Genomic DNA, 12,349 nt, shown 5'->3' on the forward strand with positions numbered 1-12,349 from the left:
TTACATTCCGTGTGGCATGCGTGTCGCACTTCGCATTTACATTCCGTGTGGCATGCGTGTCGCACTTTGCATTATATTCCGTGTGGCATGCGTGTCACACTTAGCATCGTTTTACATTCCGTGTGGCATGCGTGTCACACTTAGCATCGTTTACATTCCGTGTGGCATGCGTGTCACACTCAGCATCGTTTTACATTCTGCGTGGCATGCGTGTCACACTGGGCATCATTTTACATTCCGTATGGCATGCGTGTCACACTGGGCATCATTTTACATTCCGTGCGGCATGTGTGTCTCATTTGTTTCATTTTGCATCTTATGAGGCACGCGTGTCTCATTTGTTTCGTTTTGCATCTTACGAGGCATACGTGCCTCATCTGTTTTATTTTAGCACCTTATGAGGCATGCGCGTCTCATTGGCCTCATTTGCATCGGCATGTGTGCCTCATTATCATCGGCATGCGTGCCTCATTGTCATCGGCACGTGTGCCTCATTTGCATCGGCACGTGTGCCTCATTTGCATTGGCATGCGTGCCTCATTTGCATGGCTTATACATTATTTTGTATAGATTGCATAACATTTTGCATCCACCTTTGCATTATCATGCGTATCAATTTTATTACTTGCGTAGACCGCATATTAATTACATTACCTGCGTAGACCGCATGTTTGTAATCCATTTCGTTACTTGCGTAGACCGCATGTTAATTACATTACCTGCGTAGACCGCATGTTTGTAATCAGTTCATTACTTGCGTAGACCGCATATTAATTACATTACCTGCGTAGACCGCATGTTTGTAATCAGTTCATTACTTGCGTAGACCGCATATTAATTACATTACCTGCGTAGACCGCATGTTTGTAATCCATTTCATTACTTGCGTAGACCACATGTTTGTAATCAATTTCTTTCCCTGCGTAGACCGCATTATTGTTCAATTTCTTTACCTCCGTAGACCGCATGTATTGCTTGTGTAGACCGCATAATTGTTCAATTTCTTTCCTGGCGTAGACCGCATTATTGTTCAATTTCTTTACCTGCGTAGACCGCATGTATTGCTTGCGTAGACCGCATAATTGCTCAATTTCTTTCCTTGCGTAGACCGCATTATTGTTCAATTTCTTTACCTGCGTAGACCGTATGTATTGCTTGCGTAGACCGCATAATTGTTCAATTTCATTACCTGCGTAGACCGCATGTTTTGATTGCGTAGACTGCATTATTATTTTCATTACATGCGTAGACCGCATGTTTTGATTGCGTAGACCGCATTTTTTCTTTACTTGCGTAGACCGCATGTTTTGCTTGCGTAGACGCATGATTGTTCAATATCTTTACCTGCGTAGACCGCATGTATTGTTTGCGTAGACCGCATTTTAATTTCATTACTTGCGTAGACCGCATGTTTTGCTTGCGTAGACCGCATGTTTGTTCAATTCCATTACTTGCGTAGAACGCATGTATTGCTTGCGTAGGCCGCATGTTTGTTAATTTCATTATCTGCGTAGACCGCATGCTTATGATCAATTTCGTTGCCTGCGTAGACCGCATGCTCCACTTACATGTCTGTGCTTTCACAGCATTGTTATGCTTCCCACTTGTTTTGCGTTGTCGCGCATTTTCAAATACATCAATATGCATTGTACCTGTTAAGTTTGTTTTCTTTTCAGGGACGATATTCTATGTACGGTTCATTTGAGGCTGGTGCAACCAGACGAACCGGACAGGTATTGTACGGTCTAGGAGACCTTAAATCCTTGGGAGGTGCGAGACCTTCAGCACATCGATGTGCACAGTCCGCTTTTTTTATGGTCTGGCGAGACCTTAAACACGCACGATCTAGGAGACCCTAAATCCTCTGAAGGTGCAAGTCCTTCGGTGTTTGTCGTGCCCGAACGACTTTCGATTAGATGCATTATTCACGTGTCTTTAGCCGCATGCTGTTGCGCATTTCAAATTCACTTGCATTGTTATGCATTTCTCATGCTCCGCTTTTTTTATGGTCTGGCGAGACCTTAAACACGCACAGTCTAGGAGACCTTAAATCCTCTGAAGGTGCAAGTCCTTCGGTGTTTGTTGTGCCTGAACGACTTTTTTCGCATCATGCGTCATCTTAAGCCGCGTGTTGTCGCGCATTCCATGCAATATGCATTTTATACATCATTTTCATAATAAAAACAAAAAAAAAACATGCATTGTCATGCATACATTTTGCATCATGGTCTAGGAGACCTTAAATCCTCTAAAGGTGCAATTCCTTTGGTGTTTGTCGTGCCCGAACGACTTGCGGTGGTCTAGTAAAGCCACTTGCCTATGCTTGCGGTGAGTTCCTAGAAGACCAACTGGGACGGTAGAAACTAGAGTTCGAATGGCTTATGCCTAGAACGCAAAGGTTCAGGAGTTCCGAGACTAAAGTCTGGTTTAAATACCCAGGGGTGTATCCTCGGCTTGAAATCTATATGGAAGCCCCATAGATTGAGGCAGCATGTCTGCGCCTCAGTTCTGGATACTGAACCAACCTAGTAAATCGCCCTGTTGGTAAGATAGGGAAAGCTGCAATCATAGTCGTTGCATCATAGTGCATTGTCATGCATTTCCATTGTAGTTTGCATGTATTCATTGCATCACCTCTGCCTATGGCTTGCGCCTTTCCATGTTGAGCTTGGTCTGGTATGTGCCCTTACTTTTCACGTTAAAACACAGTCCTGCATGTGTACGCGCCTATTCCACGCTGGTATGTTGGTTTGAGGGTTGCGGCACCTTTTCTGTGTTACACATGGCTTGTTTGCATACATGCCTTTCCTAGGCAAGATTTGGTTTGGCCTGTGTGCCATATCCATTGCATTGTAGCTTACATGCATTCATTGCATCACTTCCATCTATGGCTTGCGCCTTTCCATGTTGAGCTTGGTCTGGTATGTGCCCATACTTCTCGTGTCGAAGCATAGTTCAGTAGACCGTTCTATGTTAAACATGGCTTGTATGCGTACATGCCTTTCCTAGGCAAGATTTGGTTTGGCCTGCGTGCCATATCCATTGCCATCTTCCTAGCGTATCTATATTACATTGTAGTGTAATTTTTGCATCCAGCATTAGGATTGTAGTCCTTTCCCCAGCGAGTCGTTTCCCCACTTATGTCATTCCACCCAATACTTGTTCTTGTGTCTGTCTACGATGCTCATAGTTCAGTTGACCGTTCTATGGTAGACAGACTTGTTACCTCCATCAATCTATTTGACATAGGTGTGGTTTCGAACCGCTCGTGATTGGATCGTGATTCAATTGCTTTGCATATAGTTTGCATTGTTTCAATTACATTGCATCTTCATTCGCATTGTTTATACATTGTTTTGTATATATTGCATATCGTCTTGCATCCATTTTTTGCATTGTCATGCATGTTGCTAACAATATTGTACCTGTTAAGTTTGTTTTCTTTGCAGGCACGATATTGTATGTACGGTTCATTTGAGGTTGGTGCAACCAGACGAACCGCACAGGTATTGTATCCTCCGAGTGAGACGTATCGAGAATTGCATAATTCTCTTACATCCTTTCTGCATTGTAGTGTAGTTTGGTGTTTGCTAGCTTAAATTGTCGCATGTATGCTTCATTACAGCTTTCTTTGCATGATCATAAGTTATGCTCGGCTTCGTGCATTGTCTTGCATTTTGCCCCTGCCTTCGGGCGCATACCTTGTTTGTCTTGCATGTTTGTCTAAGTCTTCGGCCTTGTTAAAAATGGGTCGTCTCTGGGCTTTGACATTCACTCCCGTCATTGTTATGACTTTCGAGTTCTGTCAAAGAGGGGCAACTGTAGACACCCCATTTTTGACCGTCCTCAAGACTTGGACGTCACCGTTTGAACACTCGGTGATCATCCATGTTTGTGTTCGTTTGGAGTTCCCGGAGGTCTTGGCTACGCACCTTGCCTCAAGATCTCCGAATTCGACCGTTTAGTGTCTGGTTTTGCACCAAACACTTGCATTTTGCCTTGGAAGGGCAGGGAATGCCTTGTGAGGCATCCCCACACACCACCGGCAGTGGCCAGAGGCCACCGGCTGGTTTTTGCTGCCACCGGCAATGTATATTGCCGGTCGGCACTCAATTTTGCCAAAATGGCATCTTTGGCCGGCCGACTACTGTGCATCTACTTTTGCAGATATTTTAAGACAACTGTCTTGCTTTTTGCTCCCCTCCATATATGTGTATGGTGGGATCTCTCTCTTTAGAAGCTTGTCTTGTAAGCTTTACAAGACAAAAGGCTCTATAAGAGAGAGCCTTCTCTCTTGTTGCAAGGGTTAGACACTTGAGATATTTTGGAGAGCTTAGACAGCCATTTTTAGGGTTCTTGAGTTCTAGGGTTAGAAACCATACATTTTCTATCTCTATATCTCCCTCTTGTGTGTGTTTTAGTGAGTTTGTGTCTTACTATTGCACACAAACACATAGTGTTTCACCTTCACTTAGCTACTGAGGTTCTAAGAGGTTGGTTTTGAAGTTTTGGAGCTGGATTCAAGCCAAGGAGGGCCATTGGAGCATCATTTGTGAAGGGGTCTTCAAGGGTAAGAATTTAGCCTCTTTATTCCCCAATCTTGCATTGTATTTTTACCTGTCTTAAAATCGTTTTTGAGCTTGGTGTATAATACAAAAAAGTTTTGTTTTTTAGCCCTCTTGATTGTTTATTAAGAGTGTTTTGTGGTTTGAGGGTGTTTGACCCCTCTTAGGCCTTGAAAGGCCTCATTTTGTGCTATTTTGTGCAAGTTTCGAGACTTTGGTGTTTGGGCCTCTTCACCACTGAAATCTTGAGGAATTTCAGTGGTGAAGATGGTGCCTTGAAGTCCCCAAAAGGAGAGGGCCACCCCCTCTCCTTGTTGTCCTTGAAACGGACCGTTTTTGGCCTCTTGAAAGAGCATCATGTTAGAGTGTGTATTGATCATGTCTTGGCTGTTTTCCATGCTTAGTATGTCATAATATACCTCTGTTTTTTGTTGGTTTTGGTACACCATGCATGCTTAGCATACCTACCATGTAATTCCTTGTTATCGCCTTAATATGCCTTAGGTTGTTAGCCTTTGTTCGAGCATGTTTTAGGCTTAGTCTTGTGAAGCTTTTGTGCATATTTTGCCATGTTTTAGGTCTGTCCATAGTTGTTTGGGTCGGATTTGGCACGCCAAGTATAGCCCCTTTGTATTCGAGCTTGTATGCTTCAAGTAGGCGAATGTATAGCATGGCATTTTTGCATTGATTTGGTGATTTGGAATCATCTACCATGTCATTTCAGTCCGATTTGCATGCCTATATGTTTACCTTAGACGCCTCTTTAATGCTTTGAAAGCTTGTGTAGTATGCTCCATGTTTTGGCCATAGTGCATGCTTTGAAATTGAGCCACTTAGATGCCATCTAAGGAGCCCCCTTTGCATGGTCTAGGTCTGTCTTGAACCTATTTTAAGCCCTCTTAGCCTTGTGAGGCTTGGTTGGCTTAGCCATGGTTCAAGTCCCTTTGACTTGCTTCAAGTACTTGGACCATTGTTGCATGTTTAGCTCGCCTTGTTGCTTGGTTTGGCACCATGTTTTAACATGATTTTCAGAGCTTATGTTGCATGCTAATTGTCCATGATATCCCTTTTCAAATGTGCTTGAGAGTTGCCTCATTTGTGCCTAAGCATTGCCCCTTTAACATGTGCATGTGTGTATGTGTATTTGGTCCCTTGTTTTGGTCACTTTGGCCACTGTTTTGGGCCTATTTAGAGTTGCCTAAATCATGTATAAGTCCATCTTTGCATCCATTTGCATGGCCATATGTTTGCTTGTATGCTTGCGTAAGTGTCTTGCCATGTCATGTTGCATCCTTAGCTTGTATGCCTAGGTTGCATTGCATCTTGCACGCATGCCTTGTTCCTTGACTTAGTGATAGGAATTGGGCCTTGGTTTGTTTGTTTGGTTTGCATTTCATTTGACATGAAAGTTGCACGCTTGATCGCTTGGGCCATCATGCATGGAAATGCGTGATTGGTGGTCCGAGAATCGAGACAAATGCCCCTTTGAGTCATTATCATGATAAGGGACATGATTGGTGCATATATGTTTGAATTGTATTGCCATGAAAGTTCTGTCCTCTGTTGCTGTGAGTTGCAGGTTCTACAGGCATTCTTTGCCGACCGGCAGCATAGATTGCCGACCGGCAGTGAATAACCAGCCGATGGACTCATTTTGTGCCGGTGACCACATGACACTGCCGGTAGGCATTCTATTCAGCCAGTGGCACTCCCCAATGTCCAGAGAAGCAGTCCTGAGGTTTTGGCAGCCTCCAGAGGAGTAAAGGAAGGAAAACAGAGGCAGCCTATGCATGACGGTGCATTTCCGAGCAAGACCGAGCGTGCATTGCATCGAGCTCTCCTCCCGAGGCGGTTTACTGCTTTTCTTGGTTTAAATTAGTTTGTTAACTAATTAGGCAATTTGTAATATTTAATTAGCTTGCGTAGTTAGTTAATTTGTATTATTTATTTGGCCCCTCCGAGCGAGGGCAAATCTGTAATAAGTGTGTGTGAGTGATGTGTATGTCTTCCAATCCCCACTTCTTTCTTCCCTTTTACTTACCTGCTTTGTTGGTTAGTATTAGGGCACGTTTAATTTAGCATACCTTATGCAATGCATGCGTGCATTCATGCATTTGTATTGCATGCACCGGGCTCGGTACATCATGCTAACTGCATTTGTACTACAATTCAAAATTGAATACGTGCATCAAATTAATCGCAGTTCATATGCCGTGTTTAGTTTAGGTTAGCCGAGCCTACTTTGATTGCACCCTGTGTGTGTTGCATTAGGCAATTTAATATGAGCTAGGACATGCATGTTTGCTAACTAGTTTATTGTTTTGGTACGGAGTACGATGTAAGTATTTTCGCTTTAGCATCCCGCATGCGTGTGAGTGTTGCCATGACAGTATGCTTGCCATGCAGCTAAGTGTTTATGTGATAAACTGTTTGGATGCCTGTGGGTGAAGGTTGGATTGTTTGAGTTGGATAACTCATTGAAATCCGTATTTTAGCCTACTTGCGAGTAGCAAATTCCAAAGTGCTTTTCAAAAGCAAACGGATATGCAATGCTTATTTCCAAATTAGGCAATCTAGTCTATACTTGTTTGCTGCGCGCATAACATAGTAATTCTAGGCAAATAAATGGAATAAGAACACATAAAGTTTTCAAAATCGGATATCACGGTTAGTAGAGGCCGGTCTTCGGACCGGGCGAAAGGAGGTGCTCATAGCTGACCTTCCCCGATCGTACCCAAGCTCCCGAGCCGAGACAACTCCGGTGATGACAGACATGTGGCCTTCGGCACCGAGTCAGGGTTTCCTAAATTTCCCCATTAAAAAATATTTAGGTGGCGACTCTGTATCTGGCAAAGCAGTCCATGTTTGGCACTTCTTTTCAAAAAAAAATCTGTTTCTCAAAACGATTTGCCAGATTTGGACTCTTTGGTTCAGATTAAGAACTGTGACAACAAATTGAGTCCGAATTGTAGTGGCGGAGGCCCCTTCGCGGGCGCGTCTACAATGTGTTGCATTAGGCATTTCAGCATAGTTAGGATCATGCATGAATCTCTAACATAGTTTCTGTTTTGGCTTGGAGTACTCGGTAAGTGTTTATGTTTTAGCATCCTTGCATGTGTGTGAGTGACTACCATGATAGCATGCTTGCCATGAGGCTATGTGCTTATGTAATACAACTGCCTGAATGCCTGTGGGTGAAGGTTGGGTTATTTGGATTGGAACAATTCATCAATCGTGAGTTTTAAGCCCACTAGATAGTGGCAAAATCATCTTTTCTAAGCCCACCCGAGGGTGGCAAAATCTGCATTTTAAGCCTACTTGCGAGTAGCAAACCGCTTTAAAAAACAAACATGAGATGTTTTGTTCTAATTCAGGCGATCCAGTCTATATTTGTATGTTGTGCGCATCACACAGTAATTCTAGGCTAATAACCGGAATAAGAACACATAATGTTTTCAAAACTTGATATCATAGTTAGTAGAGGCCGATCTTTGATCGGGCGAGCGGGGGTGCTCACGAAGTGACCTTCCCCAATCGTACCCAAGTTCCCGAGCCGAGGCAACTTTACTGATGACGGACACGTGGACTTAGGCAACGAGTCAGGGTTTCCTAAATTCCCCCAAAATAAATATTTAGGTGGCGACTCTGTATCTGGCAAAGCAGCCCATGTTTGACACTTCTTTCAAAAAATCTGTTTTCAAAAACGATTTGCCGGATTTGGACTCTTTGATGATTTCATCGGTCTTGCATTGCACTCTGCGAGATTAGATACAGGACCGTGACATTGAGTCCTGAACTGTAGTAAGCCCAAACGAACAGAACGGGGGATTCCCTCCCGGGACGTTCGGGGACGTCTACTAGTTCACAATTTTATTGTGGATCAGAGAGAAGCTTCTCTCATTTTTCTTTTATTATTTTTAAATCTTAATAAAAAGTACTAAATTCCACAATTTTTAATTATGGCATCATGTGAATTCTAGGACTTTATTTGGGATGTGTGTTGACTTTTTGACTTTTTGGCTATTAGCTAGGTGCTAAAAAGTCTCGTTTGAGTTGGCCTTTTTGATTGACTTTTGTAAGAGAAAAAAAATGAAATAATTATAGTTTAAATATGACATTTTATGTTATTAACTTTTTAATTTACTTTATCTTTTCTGTAACTATTTTAACTTGCTACCTTGAAAACTAAAATGCCAAACAAGGGCTAATGACACTACATAATTTTTCTTAGGGGAAATTACAAACACCCCCCTCGTGATTTGGTAAAAATACAGATTCCCCCCTGAGGTTTGAGAAATTACATCCCGCCCCCTGAGGTTTATATTTTCATAACAAATTGTCCCATGAGGTTTTTATTTTCATACAGATTCCCCTCTAATTTTCCTTAATTTGTTATGAAAATTGACCCTCAAAAAGCAATTTGTAATTTCTCAAACCTCAAGAAAAAATATGTATTTTTACCAAATCTTGAGGGGTGTTTGTAATTTGCTCTTTTTCTTAATAATAGTCTTTTTGACTTAGACCACTAATAAAGGTCTTCTAGACTTAATCAATGTGACGTGCCTGACAATTTTATTAATTTTTTTTTATTTTCAAGTAAATTTGTAGAGCAAATTATAGGATAAAGAGAAATTATCTGGGATTGCTCCTGCTATTCAAACTATATGGAGGATATATTGTTAATTTTCTCTTACTTTTTCGGTTCACCTAGGTGAGTAGAATTTAAAAGTCTAAAACATTTTGAAAAAGGTACTAAAGACCACAACTAGGAAAAGTAGGATTGTACAAAAATCTGTTTAAATCGGTAATTCGAACCGAACCAGACCGAATCATACGGTTTGGTTCGGTTCTATTAAGAATTGTTTCGGTTTCGAATTAAGAAATATGAGAACCGTAAAAACTGTTCAATTAATGAATTTTATGAAAAAACCGCGGTTCGAATCAAACCGAACCGAATTTTAAAATATATATATATATATATATATATATAATATCAAGTTTTATTTTTATTAATTGATTTTTTATAATTTTAATGATATTAGGATGTATATATATGTAATATTAAGTAATGCCTTAATATTATTAGTTTTTATCATGAGTTAAATGTAATTAGTTTGAGTAATTATTTTGTTAATATTAACAATTTATTCTTGTAAATAGAAATTTTTGGAATCGTAAACCAAACCGAAACCGAACTGTTTTTTCGGTTTGGTTCTGGTCCGGTTTTACAAGTGTAACGGTCTGGCCTGGTTCTCAAAATCACTGAACCGTTAGGATCGGTTCGGTTCTTGAATTTTCTCATAACCGAACCAATCCGGACCGTATACAGCCCTAAAAGTTTTTTTTTTTTTTTTTTTTTTTACGACGGAAAATCTAAGCTCGTGTAAAAAGCAAGATTATACACGACAGTAAGTTAACCGTCGCAAAAATTTTTTTGGTCTCGTCGTTTTTTTTTTTTTTGGGTATGCTCTTTTGGCAATTCGTCATAAAATGTTTACTTTTGCTCATTCATTCGCCTTGACATCATACCAAATGGTAATTTCAAAATTCGCACCCCCTTTCCCTCTTCCCCGGTCCCTCCTTGGTGCTATTTGGTGTAGCTGCTAAAATAGATTATAGATTATATCTTAACAGATTATAGATTATGACTTTAATCAGAAGCTGTTAATCTGTTTGGTATAGTTGTTGGATTATAGATTTAAGTTGTTGAGTAGTGTTTGTTAAATAAGCTGTGAAGTAGTTTTTTCAATTAATTTTTATTTTTTATTATTCACTATTTGTCTACATTTCTCATAAAAAATAATAATAATATTTTATAGTCCATTTGGGTCTTTTTCTATTTTTAAAAAAATAAAAAATAAAAAAATTTAAGAGTATAACCGTGAATTAACATGTCCACAGCAGAAGCTGATAATCAGAGGCAAGGGGTGAGCAGTTTCTCAGAATCAGTTTTTTTGACTTAAAATAAGTTGTTAGAATCAAAAATTGTTTGAAATAAGTTTAACTAAACAGTCCAAAATAACATTTTAAAAACCAAAAACCGTAAATTGACTCAAAAAAACCCCACCAAACAACCCCATTCTTTCCCGCTTTTCCCAAACTCTCGATATTTCTCTTAGGATAAAAAAAAACTTTCAGTATTCTGCCCCTCTCTCTCTCTCTCTCTCGTACCCAGTTGTCATTTTGTCTCTCTCACAGTGACAACAATAGCATCATGGGCAGTTCCAAGTAACCCTCATCTCCTTCTCTCCTTTTCTCTTCTTTCCTCTCGCTCTCTCTCGCGTAGACCCTCACAATCTCTCTCTCGCTCCTGCGTTATCCTCACGAACTGTTTATGGCAACAGCAGTAGCGATCTCCTCACCGGTTCTCCCTCTGGCATCCAAGTATACAAATCCTCTGTTTTCCTCTACTCTCATACACACCTAGATTCTCTGGTGTAGTTTATTTGTAGTGTTCAATTGGGTCTCTTGCTCTTTAAGACAACCTTGTGGAACTAGTGCGAGGGTTTCATATCTTCTCATCTCCTCCTAATAAATTGACTGGAATTAAAATAATGCAACCAACAAAATCAACCACATAACATTTCCAAAAAAACAGATGATGGCTTTAACACAACAAAAAATTACTCCATTGTGATTTGGGTGTTATAGCTTATAGGTTCAAATCACGGGAATTTTTTTTTTCTTCATTCGAGAATGTGGCCTCGCAATAGCAGGAGTCTTGTGGGACTGCCTTCAGAAGATTTCTAGTATTATAAAAAAATATATAAAAAAAAGGCACAAAAACAAATCGGTGAACTCAAGACCAATCCACACAAATCCACATTGTCTTCTAGCAAACAATTTCATTTTGATTACCTCCTCCTCCTCCTCCTCCTCCTCCTCCTCCTCTTACACATGGAATGCCAATGCTGAACTATTAGTGAATATACACAACTTGGTTGAAGGAACTTGTGAAATGTTTTCTCCAAATTTTGGCCAGGGGAATGCCCCTGGATTGATTTTGGTTGATTTGATGAATAGCAACAATTGATTTGGGGGTTGATTTATTATGATCATGATTGAGAAAAATTATGCATAGGTCAATTTCTTTTTAAATTTTCATAACATTCATTACCCACACTAGTAGGTCTACATTGATAAATGAGTAGTGCTAGAGAGCCGCAGAAATATAAACCCGTTTAAGTGTAAGTGAGTCATTTCTTATTTCTTAACTATAAAACAAGATATATCTATCATCTACCTTTTTAATATATTATTTAAAATAAAAAATTAAATAAATATATGGATTTCTACAACTCATACTTAGTCATGATGGAGCTTGAAGTCAATTTTTTCAAATTGTCTCCTAATTCAACATAATCTTTTTGGTTTTGTTTATTTGTTTTTTTAAATGTAAGAATAGTTGTTTTTAAGTATTGAAAATAAAGTGTATGGACTACATGCATTTTGGGTATTGGTCGCACCATATTAATTTTAAATATGTACCTCTTTATGGATGTGTAGAGATTCTGATGAAGGTATTACATTTACAATTGAAGTTATTTTGAGTGGGTTGTAGGATGGATGTGCAATATTTGGAGTGGGTGAGTTGGGTGTTCTTAGATCAATGTTTGTTGTCTGTGAACATGAAGTTAAAATAATCTATTTGTTTGTCAAATCATACTGAGTTTTGTTGGTTGATTGAGTTGTATTCTTCTTTCCTTCGTCTAGAAACTTTTCCAAAACCATGATTCTCAATGGATGGTTTTTCAATTCACAGTTTACTCTTGATTCTTAAAATG

This window comes from Camellia sinensis, chromosome 9 (genome assembly GCF_055761805.1).
Source record: "Camellia sinensis isolate YWXY chromosome 9, ASM5576180v1, whole genome shotgun sequence".
NCBI classification, from domain to species: Eukaryota; Viridiplantae; Streptophyta; class Magnoliopsida; order Ericales; family Theaceae; genus Camellia; species Camellia sinensis.